At 39.7% G+C, this 21,769-nt stretch overlaps 1 protein-coding gene across 2 annotated transcripts in view; it reads right to left on the bottom strand.

Annotated features, from left to right (window-relative positions):
* lrfn2b (leucine rich repeat and fibronectin type III domain containing 2b) overlaps positions 1–21,769 on the bottom strand; it is a 205,748-nt gene that overhangs the window by 77,344 nt on the left and 106,635 nt on the right. Inside the window, exon 4 of one of the 2 annotated variants that reach the window (XM_031304575.2) lies at positions 15,611–15,710. The exons of the other annotated variant lie outside the window; for it this stretch is intronic. The gene's annotated coding sequence lies outside the window, so the exon portion shown is untranslated. The remainder of the gene's footprint in view (positions 1–15,610; positions 15,711–21,769) is intronic. 2 annotated transcript variants of the gene reach the window in all.

Genomic DNA, 21,769 nt, shown 5'->3' with positions numbered 1-21,769 from the left:
GAATCATGGACAAGTTTATTTCCTGAAATATGGCTCGTTTTCCGTTTGAACACATCGTCATCAATATTAACAAGGTTTAAAATTATCCATTTTTCAAATTTGGATATCGTTTCAAAATCGGAAATCAAATGAACGAAAAAGTACACGGGCCCAATTACAGTAACTACATGAAAACTTTCTGTTGTTACATGAAATGTCATTTGTGTTTAGCCTACATCATCAGTTTCTATCATTAATGTGAAAAGTGCCTACTTAATCTGTAGCTTTGTAGCCTATTGTATTCTGTTTTCTTGTACTATGTTGAATGTGAAACTATATGTTTTATTGCAAATGAGAACCTGTTCTCAACGGCCTACGTGGTTAAATAAAGGTTAAATAAATAAAAAAAATAAAAACAAGAGGCCAAATCAGCCTGATAGCGAAGCCGCAGCCAGATGCTCTCAACGGTGTGCTTCCCAGCAGTCAGCTCCCCATGCTGTCCATAAGGTGCCTCTGCACCTCTTTCGTTTCAGACCCTCCCACCAGCCTTTGGGCCACGCCTCCTCATTTACATACGCTTTTGACATCTGTCAAGTCCAAATGGAAAAGCCAAATGTTAAATCCAAATGGAAAAGCCAAATGTTAAATCCAAATGGAAAAGTCAAATGTTAAATCCCAATGGAAAAGCCAAATGTTAAATCTAAATGGAAAAGTTTCCTTTTTTTAATTCAATTATGGCATTATTTTCCTAGTAGCGTAGTAAAATAATAATATATTTTAATTTGATGCTTCGCTCTATGGACTTTCAATTTGAATTATGAATAAATATATCCTCCATATGTTCAGGTTTAACGCAAAGAAACTTTTAAAGGTTGTGCGATTTCATTAAGTCAATCTAAAGTCTTGAGTGGATGCGGAGTCACCCTGGGTAAAATTTCAGTCTTGGTATTACTTGATCTCAGTGCTGCATTTGATACGGTCGACCATGACATATTACTAGACCGATTGGAAAACTGGGTTGGCATTTCTGGCTCAGTACTAAAGTGGTTTGAGTCTTATTTAAAGAATAGGGACTACTTTGTGTCTATAGGGAATTATACATCTGAGCATACAAATATGACGTGCGGAGTTCCCCAAGGCTCAGTTCTGGGGCCTCTCCTGTTTAACATCTACATGCTTCCACTGGCTCAAATTATGGAAAACAACAAAATAAGTTACCATAGTTATGCGGATGACACACAAATTTATATAACCTTATCGCCAGGGGACTATAGTCCAATACAACAACTGACTAAGTGCATTGAACAAATTAACGACTGGATGTGCCAGAACTTTCTTAAATTAAATGAAGAAAAAACTGAGGTGGTTGTTTTTGGAGCAAAAGAGGAACGATTAAAAGTCAGCACTCAGCTTCAAAAGATAATGTTAACAACAACAGACAAAGCCAGAAATCTTGGTGTAGTCATGGACTCAGACCTGAATTTTAACAGCCACATTAAGACAATTACAAAGTCAGCCTATTACCACCTTAAAAATATATCAAGGGTTAAAGGACTTATGTCTCAGCAAGACTTGGAAAAACTTGTCCATGCTTTTATCTTCAGTAGACTAGACTACTGTAACGGAGTCTTTACAGGTCTCCCTAAAAAATCAATCAGACAGCTGCAGCTGATTCAGAACGCTGCTGCTCGAGTCCTCACTAAGACCAAGAAAGTGGATCACATCACTCCAGTACTGAAGTCTCTACACTGGCTTCCAGTGCATCAAAGAATTGATTTCAAAATACTTTTGCTGGTTTATAAATCACTAAACGGTTTAGGGCCAAAATACATTTCTGATCTGCTAGTACACTATGAACCACCCAGACCTCTCAGGTCGTCTGGGACAGGTCTGCTTGTTGTCCCCAGAGTCAGAACTAAACAGGGGGAAGCAGCATTTAGTTTTTATGCTCCACATATCTGGAACAAACTCCCAGAAAACTGCAGGTCTGCTGCAACTCTCAGTTCTTTTAAATCAAGGCTGAAGACCTATCTATTTGATGTTGCCTTTCTTTAAATAATTTCATTTCTTATACTGAAGTTGCATTGTTGACACTGTACACTGTATAAGCATATAAAGAGAAATTCCTATTTTATCTGCTTTTATATTTTTAACTGCTCTTCAATGTTTCATTTCTTATACTGCACTGTAACTTTTATTCTTGTATTTTATCTGTTTTAAATTTTTTTATCTGTTTTCATGTAAAGCACTTTGAATTGCCCTGTTGCTGAAATGTGCTATACAAATAAAGCTGCCTTGCCTTGCCTTGCCTTGGGTGGTGCAAATTGAGGCAAAGATGTGATGTTAAAAGTTTGCGAAAATCCCATTGAATTTTTACTCTGCATTTGGTATTAAAAGGTCCAATGTGTAATATATTTACTGTAATAACTCCAAAATGACCCCAATGCGTCATCAGATATTAAGTAAACATACTAAGTTGAAATACTATCTTTTCTGACAACAATGTCCGTTCCGTGACGGAATTTCTGTTTCTGTTTTGGCCTGTGTGTTGTTACCAACTGCCCTGTTTGACAGCCAGGCCGGGTTGCCAGATATACATGTACTTGTAAAAATGTAAACCCAGCACGCTACAGTTGTAATGTTAGTACAGGCATGAAAGCAGCAAACAAACGAACAGGATCAATGGAGATAGATTTTACCCAACCTAAAAAAAACTGCATGTTTCTAACAGCTGCGTGACCAGAGGCATAACAAACCCTAGGTAAATATTGGAGATGTATTTGAAATATAGAGACAGCTTAGAGCCCAAAAGAATGCAGAGTTGGCTAATTTCCTCCTGAACAGGTAAGCATTAGCTTCAGGCTAATTTATCACGGCTACAAGGGACGGGCATTTTATGTCATTTCAAAATTTGTGTACTTACATTGAATTATATAGCTAGAGTACCCGAGTTGGTTACTTGCAAAAACAATTGAGACACAGGCATAAAGTGATCCCGACTGGTCCTGGCTAACGCTGCCATGCTAACCCTGCTAACCCTGCTAACTGCTAACGTTACCGGAGGACCAGGCAAGCGGGCCACGACTGTTTACAACGTGTAGCCTGTATAGCGGCTGTAGCCGACAACGGTGAGTTATTTTAAGCAAAGAGAGGTGGGGCTGTAAATTGGGAAGAGAGGACAGTGAGTTTGCAGTGTGTTTAGCGATTGTTGCCATAATTCTAAGCCAATAAAGTGTGTTCAGTCGGGTGGAGAGGATGGCAAGGTAGTTATTTCTAGCGGTTCTCACTTTAATTCTAAGCAGAGGAAGTGTGTCTGTCCGTTGAGTGGAGAGGACGGCAAGGTTGTTGTGTTTTTAGCGGTTCCTACCGTATTTCTAAGCCAAAAAAGTGTGCCTGTCAGTTGGGTACAGAGCTCCGCGTGAGCACAGGCTTTTATGACTGTCAATATAGCCAGCATCTAACGTTAGCTACTCTGCTGTGCTGTGAAGTAATGTCTGGCTATGTGAAAGAAGCGTCTAGCAACATTGTTGTGGATGCTGCGGTCTTAGCCTGGCAACCTCCGTGAACTTTGAGTCTGGAGAGGAGGGGGCGGGGGAGACAACTCTCTCCAGTATTTTGAATTTGTGCTGCAGTAACTATCTTAAACACTAGCTGTCAGTATTACATATTGTACCTTTAAGTGTGAGATGCTATTGAACTGTTTGCACATTTCAATTTAAGAGGATACAAGTAAGTATCCTGCATTTTGCAATGCAAAAAGAGCAGTCCACTGAAAACAGGAACTCAACAAGAGGACAAATGATGGTCTCTTGTAACAGGCTGTTGGTGAACGCATTTGATAATAGGCATTTTTTGCAATGGACGATGAAGAGAGCCATTTGTGTTTCTAGCCTCAGAAGTGGTACCAATTAACCTTGACAGAGTACCTCAATCTGATGCTAACACTGATATTAATATCCTCTTCTTTTCGTCCTCAACACAGCACACTGACTGAAGGATCTTACACAGATGTATTTTTTCAGCTGAAATGCAGTTGAGTTTTCTTTTAATATGATGCACGTTCCACATCACACGTTCCCAGTTGTCTTCTGATCAGTGAAATGAAACATGTTGACTGTGGCTGTATACAGTTTGAAATGTTCTTTCACAGTTAGCCAAATTGTTACCAAAACACTGAGAGCTTGCTTTACACATATCATTTTGGTGTCAAAATGCAAATAATAAAAATCTGCAGCTAAGAAATAGCGTGTTTGCATCCATCATAGCAGTGCAAACTGGACTATAACTTTCATAGTTCAGGAAATTAACCTATTGTCCTTGTTACCATTCAGACAAAAGGTTTGTGTTTGTTCTGAGATCTTGGGGAAGGGTATTGTATTATTTTATTTTATTTTATTTTTTATTGAAAGGGTATGGTCAAACATAAAATCCCCTTTTTATATAAAGAAATCCTTTTTTATAGAATGAAATATATGATTCAGCCCTCCTCCCGACCCCAGTAATTGTCATTCTGTCCCTTAGTCATAATAAATGGTTGTTGCAACAGGTCTTGGTTATTCTAAGCACTTAGGCTATAGGTGTAAGTATATATATGTATTTTGCATCCACAAACTGGCATTCATTAGATATCACCATATTAAGCACTATATGCTATTTATAAAAAGGTAAAACACATTTCAATGCATACGTCAGCCACATTAAAAGCAAAAAAGATAGTCATAGTAAAAGTCTAAGAAAAGATGCAACAAATGTAATACTTTGGCCCCTTAAAAAGACATGTAACAGAAAGACTTGAAAACGAGGTAAAAGTGCAGGCTTATTTTTTCTAATGAGAGCAAATTAGAGTGAGTAGAGGAAGTGGATGTCAGAGAGTACAGGAAGATTCAGTGGGGAGAGTAGGAGCCAAGGCTATAAAACATTTTACAGTCTTATCAGAGAATGTTGAGCAGACATTTTTTGGAGGGGAGGAAGCCCTCTGTTAGCCCATTAGAGAGACATTAAGTTCTTTGAATTTACTCATACTGTGCAATTTTGCCCAATTTATAGTTTTAACACTTAAAGCTATAGTGCGTAGTTTCTGTCACCCCCATGAGGAAATCTAAGTAATGACAACAAAACTGTCGGCGCGTCCAAAGCCTTCTGTGATCACGCACCATACCCACCCCTCCTCCACGCAGTTGCTAGTAGCCAAGGAGGACACGGAGGATTAAAAAAAAACATGGACTCTTCAGAAGAGGTAATTATCTTCACTCGAGTTTCTGTGCGCGAAAGTCACTGGACGACACAATCTTCTGAACACAGCCATACTGAGAAATACAGAGGGAGTTGTGTGGAGCTGATGGTCTTAATTAGCTTTGAAGCAACTCATTTGGCAATGGCTTGAATGTAACAGACGTTCATTAATATAAAAAAAGTTACGCACTAAAGCTTTAATATCTGCTGAAAAATAGAAATACGTGTCTGGTATGAGAATATTCAGTATGCAGGGGCCACTAACAGATTAACAGGAACAAAGTGGAATGGAGCAAAAAACAGATATTGTATTGTATTTGATTGCAGGAAAGCATTCTTGTCTGTTGAGCAAATTCATTTCCAAAATAAAAGCTTAGATTTCCTTTCTGGTAACAGAAATAGTCTTCACACCCCTTTCTTTTGTATTACCCAGGGGGGTGGACAAATTAACAGGAAAACCTGACAGTAGAATGTAGCAAAAACAAAACATGTTATTGTATTGTTTGACTGCAGTATGGCAGTCCTGCACATTAATCAAATTCATTTATTAATTGAAACATTAGTTTTCTTATCTGGTAACAGAGATAATCTTCACATGCCTCCACTGACTCACTTGTAGTTTACAGGGGGTGGACAAATTAAGAGGGACATCTGACAGTAAAGGAGAAAAACATTCTATTGTATTTGTTTACAGTAAAGTAAATTTATGCATTCATTAAAACATTCTAATTTTTCATCTGGTTAAAGGGAAAGTTCTCACATTCTCACATAGGTCTGCTGACTGGGCTAATTAACAACTGAATGGAACAAAAGTTAAATTGAATTCATTTTTTTATTTATACTTTTTATTGATCCCCAGTGGGGAAATTACTTCACTCTGTTGTTAGACCACACAACACACACACACACACACACACACACACACACACACACACACACACACACACACACACACACACACACACTGAAATACACACCCATGCTCAGGTCCTATACATGCACAAAATGGAGAGATTTCAGAGTGAGGGGGCTGGACAGGCACCCCATGCAGTTTGGGGGGGGGGTGTTCAGTGCCTTGCTCAAGAGCACCTTGGTAGTGCCCAGGAGGTGAACTGGCACCTCTCCAGCTACGAGTCCACACTACGTACTTCTGTCTATACGGGGACTTAAACCAGCAACCCTTCAGTTCCCAACCCTAGTCCCTACGGCCTGAGCTACTGCCTCCCAAAATATAGTCAAAATGAATTTAATTACACTTTCCCATTTCTTACTGGTAACCGTGAAAGTCTCCACATACTGTAGCTCTGCTGTCTTCCCTGTCTCTCACTCTCTGTCCTGAGCACTACTTGAGTTGCCTGATGAGTAAGAGAAGTATCTCCCTCACCTCTGACCCCTGTGCCACATGTGGTCCTCTGCCTTTTGGGCCTGAGCAGGGTTTGCTCCACCCTGGAGCAAACACCGAGAGCGAGAGCTGAGATTGCTGCAGCCCCTCTGCAGCATGAAGGCTGACAGCCGTAATACCACCTGACAAACTAAATCAGCTTATCAGTGAACCAAGCCTTGCATCAAACTAAGCAGTAGGAGTCCATGTTGCTGAAATTTGCTTGTCACTCGTCTTGCTCTTGAATAGGTATGAAGGGTGACAAGCCAGCTTAATATAAAGCAGGTCATAGAAAGCAGCAGTTTTTGAATGCTGATAGAAAAGTCAATATTATTCTACTGAGGCTGACATGTATTCAGCATGGCCACTGAATATTTATTGACATGAGAAAAGTCTATGCAAAACAACAACCCAGTCTAAGAAACAAGCACTTTGATATTGGTCAAAATACTTTATTGTTTGATATAAAGATCTACAATCTTTCAATCCATTAAGCAGGCACAGCTGCAGAGCTTCAATAAAAATATCAGGAATCATTCCACAATCTAGATACACACTCTTGTATTCAAACTCAAACTCAGTTAAATCTGTGAATGTAAAGTGTCAAATTTCCCTTTTGATTGTCTCATGAGTGTAAAAAGAAACCAACATGTGAATGTGAAGAAAAACTGCAGAATAGGTGACTGAGTTTTGTACACAGCAGGCAAGGATTGCTGTGATTTGCAACATAGGATTATTTCCTCTTTAATTTTGACAAGTTTCATCAATCAAAACAAAAGCATACTTGAATCCCACATATGTGAATGCAAGCGCCCTGTAGGATTGCAAATGTTTCTGCAATTTGCAAGGGACAATGATTGGTGAAACACGACTGCCACCATTTGAGATCTGCTTTGTTAAATGAAGATTTTAATTAGAAAGAATCCTTCCGTGAGAAGCTACAATGTATTGAACAGTTCAATCAGTCATATAAGTGTCATTATATTCAGTAAAATTAGCCCAATAATTTGGCAAACTGAAAAATATGGCAGCTAAATATTAACACATATTAACGTTGAACTGTAAATGAAATGTTCCGAGTGAAGAAGTACTAAAGAAAACTCAATCCTTCATGAATTTCAGCGTCTCATTTGCATCAGTCATAAGTGAAAGATGTAAATGAACTGAAAGGTAATTTGAGACTTTTGAAGCCTCCAGCCAGTGGAGTTCATTACAGGGTGCAACTCAGTACTTGGATGGTGTGCCAGAGATTGTGTACACTCAGCGTGGTGCGTTAAAATCCTCCTTATTATGCGTGAAACATAATCAGAAGGATTTCAGCCTGGGTACGCTCTAAATTTCATGGGCAATTCTCAGATTGATCCACTCAGCTGCAATTGCTGCTCAGGCTCTTTAGGGATAAGAGGAAAGGCAGAAAGAATGTGACTGAAGAAATGCATGAAATCCTGTCTGTAGGACATTTCATTGCCCCAAGAGAGAAAATGCACAACTCTGCCCTGAACCCTCCCAGTTGGATTTTTAAAACTTCACAGGAACAACAGTAGGGCTTAAAAAAAAAAGACCTGTTTGGTGGCCAAACAAAATAATGAGGTATACGTATTTTAGACAAATCCCTGTGATCAAAAACGTTCAGATTTCCAACTATTCTGAACATGCTGGTTTCAACAGTTTTTTCTACTTTCGGCTAAGTCTTACACAAGCCGGCCTTCTTTGATTGGTCATCTGCTCCAAGTAGGCAGGACTGGAGTGTTGTTTTTTTAAGCCACTGCTGTGTTAACATTGTCCCATGTAACTACATGCCAACGGCAGTAAACACTGTCACTTTGGCTGCCAGTGTTGTTAAATTCTCCCCAATTCCGGGTCACATTTCTCCTGAAACATTTTCTGTTAGTAGTATTTGGTTTAAAAGCCTTTATTTGTGATTTTTGACGGTAGAAAGTGCTGCTTCGTCCACTACAATCTAATGTTAGCATACTGCTAAGTATTAAGTAGCTACATGCTAACGCGACATAGCTGTAATTTCGGCCAACGGATCAGCCCCAGCATACATCCAGGACATGGTCAAACCCTATATCCCACTCCACTCTGCATCAGCCAACCTGCTTGCTACCCCCTCACAGCGAGGGACAACTAATCACTCAACGAAATCCCGACTGTTTGCTGTCCTGGCTCCTAAATGGTGGAATGAGCTCCCTATCGACATCAGGATGGCCGAAAGCCTATGCATCTTCCGCCGAAGGCTAAAAACACAAAAAGTATATACATTTCTTGAAGCTGCACTTTCATATGGCTCTTTGTAGTTTTGCTTATTTAAATCTAATGTACTTGCACTTACAACTTGTTGTCTGGAGTTTGCACCTTCAGGGTTGAAAGCACTTAATTGGAAGTTGCTTTGGATAAAAGCGTCAGCTAAATGACATGTAATGTAATGTAATAGTTGCCCTTTAAAATGAGGCTTGTCGAGTGCTCCTTGGCCCCATATATTAGCTGTTTAAGTGGTTCTCCTTGAAATTATATTCAGAAAAGACAACATCCAAAACACCCAGGGAAGTTTTTTAAAAAATATTTAAAAAGAATCAAGAAAGACATGATTTTTTGTTTCAAAACTAATCACATTTGAATTGCAGTTGTAATATTGGTCAGACAAATCACAATAAGATATTTCCGGAAAATTGTTCAGTGATTGACACTACAATACATCTCCACACAAAAAGAACCACAGAAATCCCACGCATATTCACAAATAAAGTAATTTGTGCTCTGTGATCTTTAAAAAGAAAACTCCAGTGATGTGTGGTGCATTCAGCACTCTTCTATTGGCTCTTTTATTTGACTGTGCTGCTCTTTCCTACCTGGTTGCTACCGAATGATTTGCTGTTTGACTGCTGGAAGGTGATGCATGACTGTCCTCTGTGGATGAGAGAGGCATCTGCTGCCAATGCCTTTAAAGTCAAGCACGAAGCTTCATTTGGACATCCCTAGCGACAAGAATACACACATGGGCCCTCATTTATCAACCTAATGTAGAAACCAGCGCAGATATGAGCGCAGAAATCATCTTACGACAGGCTTCACGTGTGACTCATGAAACGTTCGTATCACACCAATCAGAGCGTAAGAATGGTCGTACATTGATAAATACAGCGGCTGGAAACGATCGTAATTTAAATATCATGCCCCAATATATTCTCGGTTTTGAGGCCTCGCCCCTACAATTTACGACATGGCGAGATGTAATCCGGCTGAAAAGCGGCACTTTTCAGAGGTGGAGATTGAAACCCTGATATCTCAGGTTCATTTGCACTAACGTGTGTACTATTTGGCAGCCTGAAAACTGGTATTAAAGGCTGTAGAAAGAATGCGGACTGGAAAGAGATCACTGATGCAGTCAACAGTGTTTCCGTAGTAAATCAGACTCCAGCTGAAGTTCAATTTATTTATACATCCTTGATATATGTATACTATAGTCCTAATCAAGGGCGAGGCTAGCCCCTTTTTAGGGGTGCTTCAGCACCCCTAAAAAGAAGCTCAGCACCCCTAAAACTTGGAGTAAGAAATGTTGTTATTCTAACATTTTTGTTCGTCTTTGACAAGGTTAAATAATGTCCAAAACATACTCCGTAGTTTGTGGTTTAAAATGTATGTGTTAAGGATGAAAATGAAAACATCCCCGCTTAGCAAATGGTATCATCCTCTTCTCTTCTTCTACTTCTCCTCTGTACCTGCACCGCTCAGCACGACCGTCATCCAGCGTGAAACACACGCAGAGTGAGAACCCGTTATGTAGTGTTGTGAATCAATTAAGTTGCTCCAAAGCTGTGTCTCACAAACCATATCGGTGAGTACCTGAATCACGTGTACACCTATAATAACGCCGCCTTCACACTGGCATAAGTGTCTGAATGTACGATTCTCTATGACCGCTCTTATACAGATATAAACAGAAAGGCTGCTGCATGGAGAAAAGTTGCCCAGGACGTTGACATGTCACGTCGGTTAAATGTGATATAGCGGTATAATGTCAATAGTTCGGTGTCTGTTGCTAGCTAACCAATTAGCATTAGCAGGTTTGTTTATCAGTACCATAGCAACGCACATCACGTGCGTCTTTTCTGGTCAGTCGTCATGGAAACATCTCTATCACTCTGGCCCTGGCGTTTGGACCAGAGTGAAAAAACAAACATATCACTGTATACTACCAGTAGGCCTATGTGTGAAAACACTCACTGTGGCTTTTTAAATGAATTGTTATTCATTCCTAGATTTATATCTGTTATTGTTCAGTTGTGGCTGACTATCAAACTAGACAATAAAAGAAAGTTTAATGTTTTTCTTTTGCTGTATTTATTCATTCCTCACACACAGAGGATTTAACCTGAACCAGGCTTAACTCCTGAACTCATAGCATCTCTCACGCTCTCTCTCTCTCTCTCTCTCTCTCTCTCTCTGTCTCTCTCTTTCTCTTTCTGTCTCTGTCTCTGTCTCTCTCTTTCTCTTTCTGTCTATCTGTCTCTCTCTCTCTCTCTCTCTCTCTCTCTCTCTCTCTCTCTCTGTCTCTCTCTTTCTCTTTCTGTCTGTGTCTCTCTCTTTCTCTTTCTCTTTCTCTTTCTCTTTCTGTCTATCTGTCTCTCTCTCTCTCTCTCTCTCTCTCTCTCTCGGCACATGGAGCTAACGGTCAGGAAAACCAGCTGAGTGAAGAAGGTTTTGTGTTTGTTACAGGGGGCTGTCTGTGTGAACTCTCACAATTAAGCTGGTGCTCTGAAAAGGTCTCAAAAAAAAGAAAAACAATCTGGATGTTGGAGTTAGTTGAACCAATGTTAAAATGATAGTTATTTTTCAATAGACATATTTTTGTTTTTTGTGTGAAAAAAGGGTGGGTGGTGGCAGTGGGGCTCATTGGGTGCTCAACACCCCTAAAGCTCTGACCCTAGAATCGCCCCTGGTCCTAATAGTAATATACAGGCTTATATTGCAATCTCTTAGGCCTACATGGTGTACCTATATTTAAATAAACACACAGTAGCGGAGTTTATGCAGTGTCTTTTATTTTACTCGTGTTTTTTTCATGAGTCAGAACCAGGCAACAGCTGTAAGGGAGAGCGCGTGCATGTCCTCCGCCCCCCCGTGCTGGACCACCACCCCGACCCTGTCTCCTGACAGCAGAGGGGCTGGAAAAACAAGCCGAAATATGTCAATGGCAGAAATAAATCATTCACTTGTGGCCATTAACGGTACTTTAAAAGAGAAACGAAAACCTGAAGAATAAATAAAAATGTTGTGCATCGTCATGTTTCCTGTATTGAATATCATTGCCAAACATAACACTATACCTTTTAAAAGCGAGGAATAATATCCTGTCTCCTTCGTATAGCCCCCAGTTGGGGCTGTGCTAGACACTGCTCTCTGGGCATCGGGTCACTTTTTCTGCCGTGTATAGCAGGGTCCCCCCCGCTAATGCAAGACAGAGCCATCTGCCGTTAATCAATCCGATGGAGTGCTCCACCGTGGCCCGTGCGCGTACGTGTGCACTGTTACTGGCGCATAGAGGTCCTCTATAAGAGCCAGATCTGCCATTGCTGATAAGTGATCAACTGATGACTTCTCCTTCTCCTGTTAAACTGATTATATGCTGCACTACAAGTGCACACTGACTCGAAAACTTGCGTACACGAGTTCAGACCAGACGTGAGATTTTATCGCAGCCTACGCTCACGTTCAAATTGATAAATGCCTTGCTTTGCGTAGGAATCGGCGTACGCCCGTCCTACACCTGTTTTAGGTCGTACGCACGTTTCATAAATGAGGGCCATGGTGTATTTGGATGGAAATGAAAACATATGCAAGTATAGCTCAATATCTCAGGAGAACTGCTTGATGATATTGAGAAAGTAATCCAGCCTCTGACTGGCTTGTTGCAAACATTGATTTATATAAAGTAAAAAAGCTGCAGCCTGCAGTGTATTTTCCTACTGCTCTGAATAAGCCTAAATTACTACTTCCCCTTTTCCTCACAGTCTTTTTACTGCAGCGTTTTGGATATGTCAATCCCAAAAAGGCTGCAGTCAGAATTAATGTATCTCTAACATCTATCCTGTGGTCAGCTGTGCCAATCAGAAGGAGTGCACCAAGGGTCAATCCCTGCTCAGCAGGCTTGGTCCAAAATGGTGTGCCATCAAAAAAAGGATTATAGCGGACTGTCTGATTCACAACCATTATATTAATAAAATCAGATCAGTCACATAACATAAATCAATCACAAAACAGATAACATCTATAAACTTCAGGCAATATCGAGCATTAGATCTGGATTAGTGTGTACTCAATCGTCCCACTACTGCAGATCTTTCCAACGTCATTCTAAAATTTGAACATATACAAAACAAATATTCCAATATGCAGGTTACCATAATGTTTCCTGAGCACGTTCATGCTCCTCAGTGGTTAATACCTATTCTGTTTTGGGTTTTCCACAACCCTCAGAACAAACCACACATTTTAGTCATGTTAGAGGATCTGCCAAGCACTTAGTTAGAAGCATACTCAGGCCCTAAGATTTAGAGCCTGGCTGATACATTGATGATGATTTTAGATTATTAAATATACTATTAGTATAAATCAGCTGATATGTCATGTTCAATTTAATTCAGAAACAATGTCTCTATCACAAAGTTTTTTCCACCAGAGAACACTGACATGTTTTTTTCAATTTATCTATATAACAATTCTGGTTTATGGTCAGTGTATGTATAGGAGCAAGAACAAGCTGATATGTCAGAATATTAATAGTGTCGCATTGCCAGATCTTCCTCCACAGCGCTGCAGAGGAGGGTCTGGCGAGTCCACACAGCATTCATTCAGCATTGCCTCTTCAAAATATCCTCTTGAAGGAACTTGTTTTGGTGGAACATGTGTACGTTCAAAGGTTGTTTTGCAACAGAAAACTCAGATTGGACAGATAGTCTAGCTAGCTGTCTGGATTTACCCTGCAGAGATCTGAGGAGCACTTAACCATAGTCCTCACAAATCCACCGGAGTTTAAAATGCCAACACAAAGGAAGCGGAAGGTAACGGACTCATTACTCTATGAATGGCACTGTTAGTTCACACTCTATATTTGGTTTGTACGGGGACTTGAACCAGCGATTATAAAAAAAAACATGTGGCATAATGCTGGCTTTACTTATTCTGTGTACCCTTCGCAATAAAAGCCCAGTTTAAATTGTCTAGCCTTCACAATAAAAACCCATCCTAAATTCACTTGCTAAGAGTTTGTTTGAGTTGCTAAGGCTTTTTTTTTGCCGACACTAGATATCAAACAAAAGCCAGACACTATACCTTATTAAGTTGCTGTGAGCTGTAAATTCACCATCTGTGAGCCTAACCAGGCAAAGAGAGCTCACATTCACATTGCCAGTGCTGGCTGAGTCCATCTCTGTACTCGGTCCGGTTCACGTGAACTATTAACTAGGGCTGAAAGATTAATCTTTTTCAAATCGAATTCGAGATTTGAATAAATGTGATTAGCTAATCGTGAAGACCGCAATTAATCGAATGTGCGATATTTAGTTGCATGTTTGGTTTAACATATTTTATTCCTCTTTTCATTATTATATTTACTGTTGATCATAAGATAAATGCTGAAATAATGTTACATATCACAGATATCCAACATGTCCTATTTTCAGTGGATTTTTCATTAATTTTTTATTACTTTATTTAACCTGATGGTAGAAGGTGAAATGCGTAGATGCTCTATTGAACTGAGGCATATCAGAAATTTCATTTTACAGGAAAGTACCAATATTTTTTACTGGAATTGTTTTTTTATTATAACTTTTGCTATTGTGATAAATGCTCCGTGTTTGACCGAAAAGAAAAACACTTATGGCTGGCAATCCATGTCTATGTTCTCATCCTTGCATAAGAATATAGAGCAGTTTTGATGGTGTCTCGAGTTATAATGCGCCATGACATGTTTTATCTGTTACATAGTGAATATCGAACTTTAGCTAAACTTTTAAGAAAAATCGAATCGTAATCGCCAATATCTGGCAGAAAAATCACAATTAAATTTTTTCCCCAAAACACCCTATTATGCATTATAAATAGTAAAACTATAAATACAGCGCAGTACAAGTCCTGCATTCAAATTTTTACGTTAAGTGAAAAAAGAGGCATTAACAGCAAAATTAACTTACAGTAAATTCACTTAACGTCTGTTCAAGGTGGCGCTTTCAACTCTAATTTATTGCTGGATAGTTTAATGAATAAATAGGCATCTTAATTTTTTTATTTTTTTTTTTTTAGATTATTTTTTTTTTGGCATTTTCGGCTTTTATTTTCACAGGACAGATGAAGACATGAAATGGGAAGAGAGAGGGGAAATGACATGCAGCAAAAGGCCGCAGGTCAGAACCCGCAGCCACTGCGTCGAGGAGTAAACCTCTACACCCGCTCCACCAACTGACCTAACCCGGACACAAAAAGGAATCTTATTTAATTGTTATATTTTGTGAGTAAAATCTGAATCTGCAATGTAATCAGTAGCATTTCTCCGTCAGGTGAATGTACTGTAGTAGTCCAATGTTTTCCTCTGAAGTAGAAGTACACAAGTGCTTTGGGGCCTTTTGTAAGTTATTTCGCAGTACAAAGTGTTAGAATAAATATTAATGTTTTAAACATCATAAGAAATATATAGCTGTTTGGAGCCCAATACTACAGGAAAGCAATCGACCTGTTCCGAACAGGCATGTTTTGAACAGCTAGTGCACTAGTCAGTATATAGTAACACAGTCTGTGTGTTGTTCATTGTATCAACCACTCTTATATATCGGTTGTAATGGATCGCAGTCTTTCAGGGCTGCTGGGCAGGTTTCAGATAGATAGTCATGTTGGACTATGATCTGCAACAGAAGGCTTCCTCCCCAGGTCCGTCCTTATGCAGTTTGTGTTGTTTTGTTGTATTACAGTTGGGCACAGATTGTTTGTCTCTCTCTCTCTGTGTCTGGCAGGTCTTACCTGCACTGTGCTGTCTCTCTGCCATAGGTTCACTCACGGGCTGAGCCCGCTAATCACAGCCTCCACGTCTCTCACCCCCACACCAACAGAAAAAGATGACCTGGTGAACACAAAATGACAGCACACCTTCAGCACAGACACACTCTGTCACACAAAAACAAAAGTCACACAGTCAGGCATGCAGGCTATAACAAGCAACCCGCAGTTAGCACCATACTAGTGTTTTCACATGGTTTCACTACTTTGGACTCCAGCTCCGTACATAACACAGAGATATAAGATTGATATAAGTCTTTTCATCTCTCTCTCTTGTAAAGAAAGCAGATTATTATATTACACATTTTCCACATGACTGACTGCTTTTATTGTTGTCAAAGTTACTCATGCTCAAAATGTGTACTATTATAAAAGAAACAGCCACGTCATATCTCCAAATGATCTCTATGCACAGTCACCTATGTGCAAACTGTTAGAGCATGGGTAGGCCTTGAAAGTTTTCAATATTGGTGGCAATACAATAGAGGTTTAGTGGTAACAGGGGTTCCATATTTCCATTGTGGTACTGTATTTTTATATTAAACTTATATATACACATATGTACAGTATATACTCTTTATTTAAACTGTATATCATTTTCAGCCCTGTCTGCAGGTTTTCCTTTCAGACGGCATACAGTCCCAACACCTTCACCAATAAGGTAGGGCTGCCCTAATTGCTGTTGCTCATTAGACTAATAGTTCTGAACACGATGAGGTAATGACTGAAGCTACATGTACATCTACTACATCATGGTTTAAAAACTAATATCTTTTGCTATGTTTATGCCTCGCATCCACACTACTCTGGAGTTTCCAAGCCCCTAAAACGGAGACATTTGGAAACACTGCTGACTCTGTTTAAGTTTGAAAACTCCGGGGTTGCTTTGTAGTCTGGACAGGCAGAAAGAGAGACCTTTGGAAGCGACGACACACTTAAGTCAGTCTTATCGCTTAGGTATGCTTACATACCTTTTAGTAACAGTTCCACCTTGTTGTTGGTCCAAGCAAATAAATCCCTGGTCTTTCTTTTCACCATTATTATTTCTCCAAAGTATATTCTGTATTTTCACCTTATATATTTTCACCTTATACATCCATGATAACGTCAGGCACTCTGCTTATGCGAATGGTCATGTGATATGCGTTGTCAGACCTTTTAATATGGACAGAGATTAGTTCTGTTACAAAGCTAGTGTGGAGATAATTTTTGTCCCAAAACGGCGTTTTTCAAATGATAACATAAAAGTGTGAAGTTGCCTGAAGGAAACTTAGACAACATTGTTATCAACTTCTTTTTTTTCTTATCTCCTCTCTGGTGGCTAAACAGTAAGTGTGTAAAGAGACTTTAATGAAACACACCTACGGCAGTGACAGACACACACAAGCAAGTGCTCATTAATGTACATGCACAAACAAATACATCACTGTGCTCCACCACACACTACACACTTGAGGGAATCAAGTGAAGTTGGAATTAGATGTTCAGCTCAAATGGCTTAATAGAGTACCAGCCAGCTCCAGTGCAGGAAAACCCCTCTGAGATCAGTTCCTGAAACACCATTGTCACTGTAACTAGTCTCAATGGACGCTCTGCTGGGACGGAGATGAATGGTAATGACCTTTTGTTCTCACTACGCTGACATTTACAGCTAATTTACTCATTTTACATTTGAGCTATGTAGTAGTGATGTCCAAATGAAGCTTCACGAACGATTAGTTTGTATTTGTTTGTCTCTTCGTTTAAGGAATGGCAATTCAGTGTGCTTTAAGTCTCGCATTGCCAGACCTATCTCCACAGCGCTGTAGCGTAGCGTTGTATCAACATGTGTACTTCGTCCACAGCAATCCCACCAATCGGTCTCAAAACGTCCCAGTTAGAGACTAAATGACATAAACGTATTCTTTGTTTTTTTATTACTCTTTGGCCATTTTAGGCCTTTATTGTGATAGGACAGCTGAAGACATGAAAGGGGAGAGAGAGGGGGAACAATATGCAGCAAAGGGCCGCAGGTCAGAGTCGAACCCGGGCTAGCTGCGTCGAGGAGTAAACCTCTGTACATGAGCGCCTGCTCTACCAACTGAGCTATCTGGGTGCCCCATTAATGTATTCTTTGTAAATCTTAATCATTCCCCTAAAGAACCAAGCAGTCCTGCCTTGTTGCACAATGCAAACTTTTTTCAAGTTTCAAGTCAACAAGTTTGTTGTTGTTAATGGCAACACACAGAGAGTGAAGGTGAGGGACATCAGGGTATCAGGCAATTATCTTGGAAATGTAATTCCGTTGGTCCAGACTAGTGTGCTATCTATGGCGTTCAGACAATCATGAAAACACTTCATAAAGCTTCATTTGGACATTACTACTATCTAGCTCAAATTCCAATTCCGAGTGAATTACAATGTTAGATTTAGCATCAGTTCCACCAGGGGGGTGGCATTTCCTTTCATCTTGTTGTAAATTGTGATGTCTGATCTGTTTCCAACCCAGTCCTTACCGTCTAAGCTCACGGAATATGAATTTGACCAATGGATGCCCTCAGAAGGGATTTCCTTCTCATAATATTTCCTCTGGCAGTGCCCTGGCTTGGGAAACAGAAGAGAGCGGTGTGTAGGCGAGGGGTATGGTTTTCTGTCTTTAGTTAATTCACACAGTGCAGTGCAGAACAGCACCACAGGCAGACCTCGTATCAACATCTGCAAATCCTGTCTGGCAGAATAAGCCGATGAGATGCACCGACACGGCAGCCTGATCCTACAATCATTAACAGAATATAAATAGGATGCGACCATCCAGTCGACCTGTCAGAGACCAGTCTCATCACACCTGCATCTGCATATTCATCCGACTTGTAACAGCTGAGTGACCACACCCTTCCATCTTTTCATGTGGTACTAGTTTTGTCAGTTCCAAAATACAAAGATCAAAACCTGCTAAATCTCATTTGAGGGTTTAAATAGAAACTTGTGGAAAACAGATTCCAGGTGCACTGTGAGTAATTTTATATTTTTGGAATCAGGCTGTTCTCATGAACATGTAGATATAGCTACAATAATGGTCTGCATATGGAAGAGGTTGGGGTGGATGGCTGGGTCATAAAACACAGGGCTTTCACAGGGCGACCTCTCGCTCACCCAGTAAGAGTGCTCGCATCATGTTTGCGGAGTCCTGCAGCGGCCCGGTTTCGAATCAGACCTGCGGCCCTTTGCTGTGTGTCATCCCCCATCTCTCTCCCCCTTTCACATCCACATCTATCCACTGTCACTACAATTAAGGGAAAAGCCCCAAAAAATAATCTTAAAACCTTTCAACCTTGAAATGTGTGTTTGTGTCCCAGGAGTGTTTTAATTCAAACCACAAACTTTTTTTCTAATCTTAACAAGTCGTTTTGTTGCCTAAAGTTAACTGTCGTCGCCTCATGAAGCTCACTTTTTCTTGGCCAAACTCAACTGCCACGCACCCGTTACCTCGCGGTGCCCTGTAGCTGGCACAAAGTCACCTTTTGTCTGCAAAACTCAACTAATCTATGGCCTATGAACCTATGGCCCTGCAGTCCCATGTCGAAGTGTCCTTGGGCAAGACACTGAACCCCAAGTTGCCCCCGATGCTGCGTCATAGGAGTGTCAATGTGTGTGAATGTTTATCTGATGAGCAGGTGGCACCTTGTACGGCAGCCGTGGCCACAGTGTGTGAATGGTGAATGGTTCCTGTACTATGTAAAAGCGCTTTGTCGTTAAGACTAGGAAAGTGCTATTAGTGATGGTCAAATGAAGCTTTGCGAACCACTGTCTTTATTTTCTGAGCTCACTAGAAAGAAAAAGATTTAAAAGAAAAAGGTTAAAGTAATGGCAATTCAGTGTTTTTAACCCTTTGTTGAACAGAGAGTGCCATCAGACATGATTAATTAATGAAGAAGTAATGTTAAGGTAATCATGATTACAACACTACAATTTGTTTTAGCCTGTCACTTTAACTACAGATTTACCTATGAAGAAGACATAAACATCATTCATAAATCAGAAATCTTGATGATTGAAATACCTTAATTGATTCATTATTACAGTAAGGTATTGTTCCTGCATTAAGTCATGCTTGAGATACTATTAATCCTTGTACATTACTGATAGTTCATGAACTATATGAATGAATTCATGCTTTTTCATGAAGTCATGCATATATTCATAATTCATGTACCAATATTATAAAGTGTTACCGAAAAGGTAAAATGGTAGTTATTCAACCGAATGTAATATGTCTGTGGATGCTTTAAAAAAGAAGAAGAAGCATGCAGCCACTTCAATTTTCAAGTTCAAAAATGATAACCAGTTGGGTCTCACTTAGAAATGAGACTATAGTTTTCAATTGATGCCCTTAAGATTGGTTATTGACCCTATAATTCCCGGCACTAGAAAACCTTTTTACCTACTGTACATCAATTTACAGTGGGTTTTCAGTTTTAAAAGCAATAAACACCTTTTCATTGTCATACCGCACTGGTGTTTAGCTCTCGATTGTGGTATTAAAAGTTCAGCGAGTCCATTTCAAAGCACAAAAGGCCTTTAATCCCACACATCATTGTGTAGAGTCATAGTGCAGTTTCATATCCTGCAGTAATGAAGTGTTTGATCAGACACAGGAGCAGGCAATGCTTTATCGATGTATGTATGTGTGTTAATGCAGTCTGCGCTGTGGGAGGCCTTTGTGTGAGGGAGCTTCTCCCAGAAATGAAGCTAATCCATCCTGACAGAAAATCACTGCTGCACCAAAATGTTTAATAACCTACTTTCCATGATTACACCATGGTACACCTGCAAAGCTCATTAGCTTTAGGTTATCAAGATGAAAGATTCAAAGGCTTTTTATAAGTCAATTAAAAGAGATGAAAGATAATGAGTTTGATGGAAAGCTTTAATAGGCTTTTCTGTTATATGTCTTGTTGAATTGTAGAATGCATTTTCAAAGGGCTCAGCTCCAATACAGAGGGGAGATAGAGGTGGATCTTTTCTTTCAATTAGGGCTTATTGTTTGTTTGTTTTTTGGTTAAAATATTTTGTTTGGTTTAACCTGATGATCACCCAGATTTCAAATTCCCAGGCATCAAAGGGTTGTATTGCTCATTAGTGCTAAAATGATTGTATATTTCTAGCTATTTCCCAAAAAATGTGGCTATTGACTATATGGGTTGTATAGAGCAGTGTTTCTCAAATGGGGGTACTGGTACCCCTAGGGGTACTTTGTAGTACTCCAGGGGGTACGTGAGATTTTTTTAAGCGTAATTCCTAAAATAAATATGTAAGGGAAATAGTAGAGCGAGGCGGACATTTTAGCTTCACTCTGAGGAGGAAGATAAAGCATCTTCCTCTCCTTAAAAAAAAAAAAAACAACCTTCCTCTGCGTCTCATTTCCTCTCTGCAGATTTAGTCCCTGAATGCACCACATAACAATGAAAAATTCAGTAGTATGTTAAAGGCTGGTGTTTTTCTCCCCACTTGAATTATAGCCTGCTCTAATACACATTCCACGCTCACGCCTCACATTTATACTCTGTCTGGATAGTTACGCTAATTTCCTTTGCATAATATTTCAACTAATGGGAAACTAATGGAAGCATTCTTCTTGAGGCCACCTCTTAAAGCAAGACATGCTTCCTATTAAATGGCCAGTGGCCATTACGTACTGCCCAGTCATGGTCTGTCTGCAGGGGCCAGCATACAGTAAATGGAGCTAAGTAGGACTAGCTCTATGAAGGCCATTGGATAGAGGTCCTCAGCACCTTTTGGTCCCGACTGAAATGAATAGGATAGTTATTTAGGCTCTTGGTCATGTTAATATATATTATTTGAATAGACAAATATTTATTTTTTAAGCACAATTTAAAGTAATGTTTTACAGCTTTGTACTTTCTTTAGGCTGCTTGTGGTTAGACAACATTTAGTATTCAAGAAGTTTAGTTTCTTGTAAGAAAAAATGTTCTGAAAACTGGACTGCAAGGTCTGTGTAATATCTGATTATTCAATTGATTGCTTGCTTGATTGATTGATTGATTGATTGACATGTTTACATTCCTCAAAGTCAGGTATAAAAAAAATATTGTTTTGATATCAGTACCAAATCTCGGATATTGT

Source organism: Sander lucioperca, chromosome 19, assembly GCF_008315115.2.
Source record: "Sander lucioperca isolate FBNREF2018 chromosome 19, SLUC_FBN_1.2, whole genome shotgun sequence".
NCBI classification, from domain to species: Eukaryota; Metazoa; Chordata; class Actinopteri; order Perciformes; family Percidae; genus Sander; species Sander lucioperca.
Note: the sequence above shows the minus strand (reverse complement) of the source record. Positions and strands in the feature narration are given on the sequence as shown.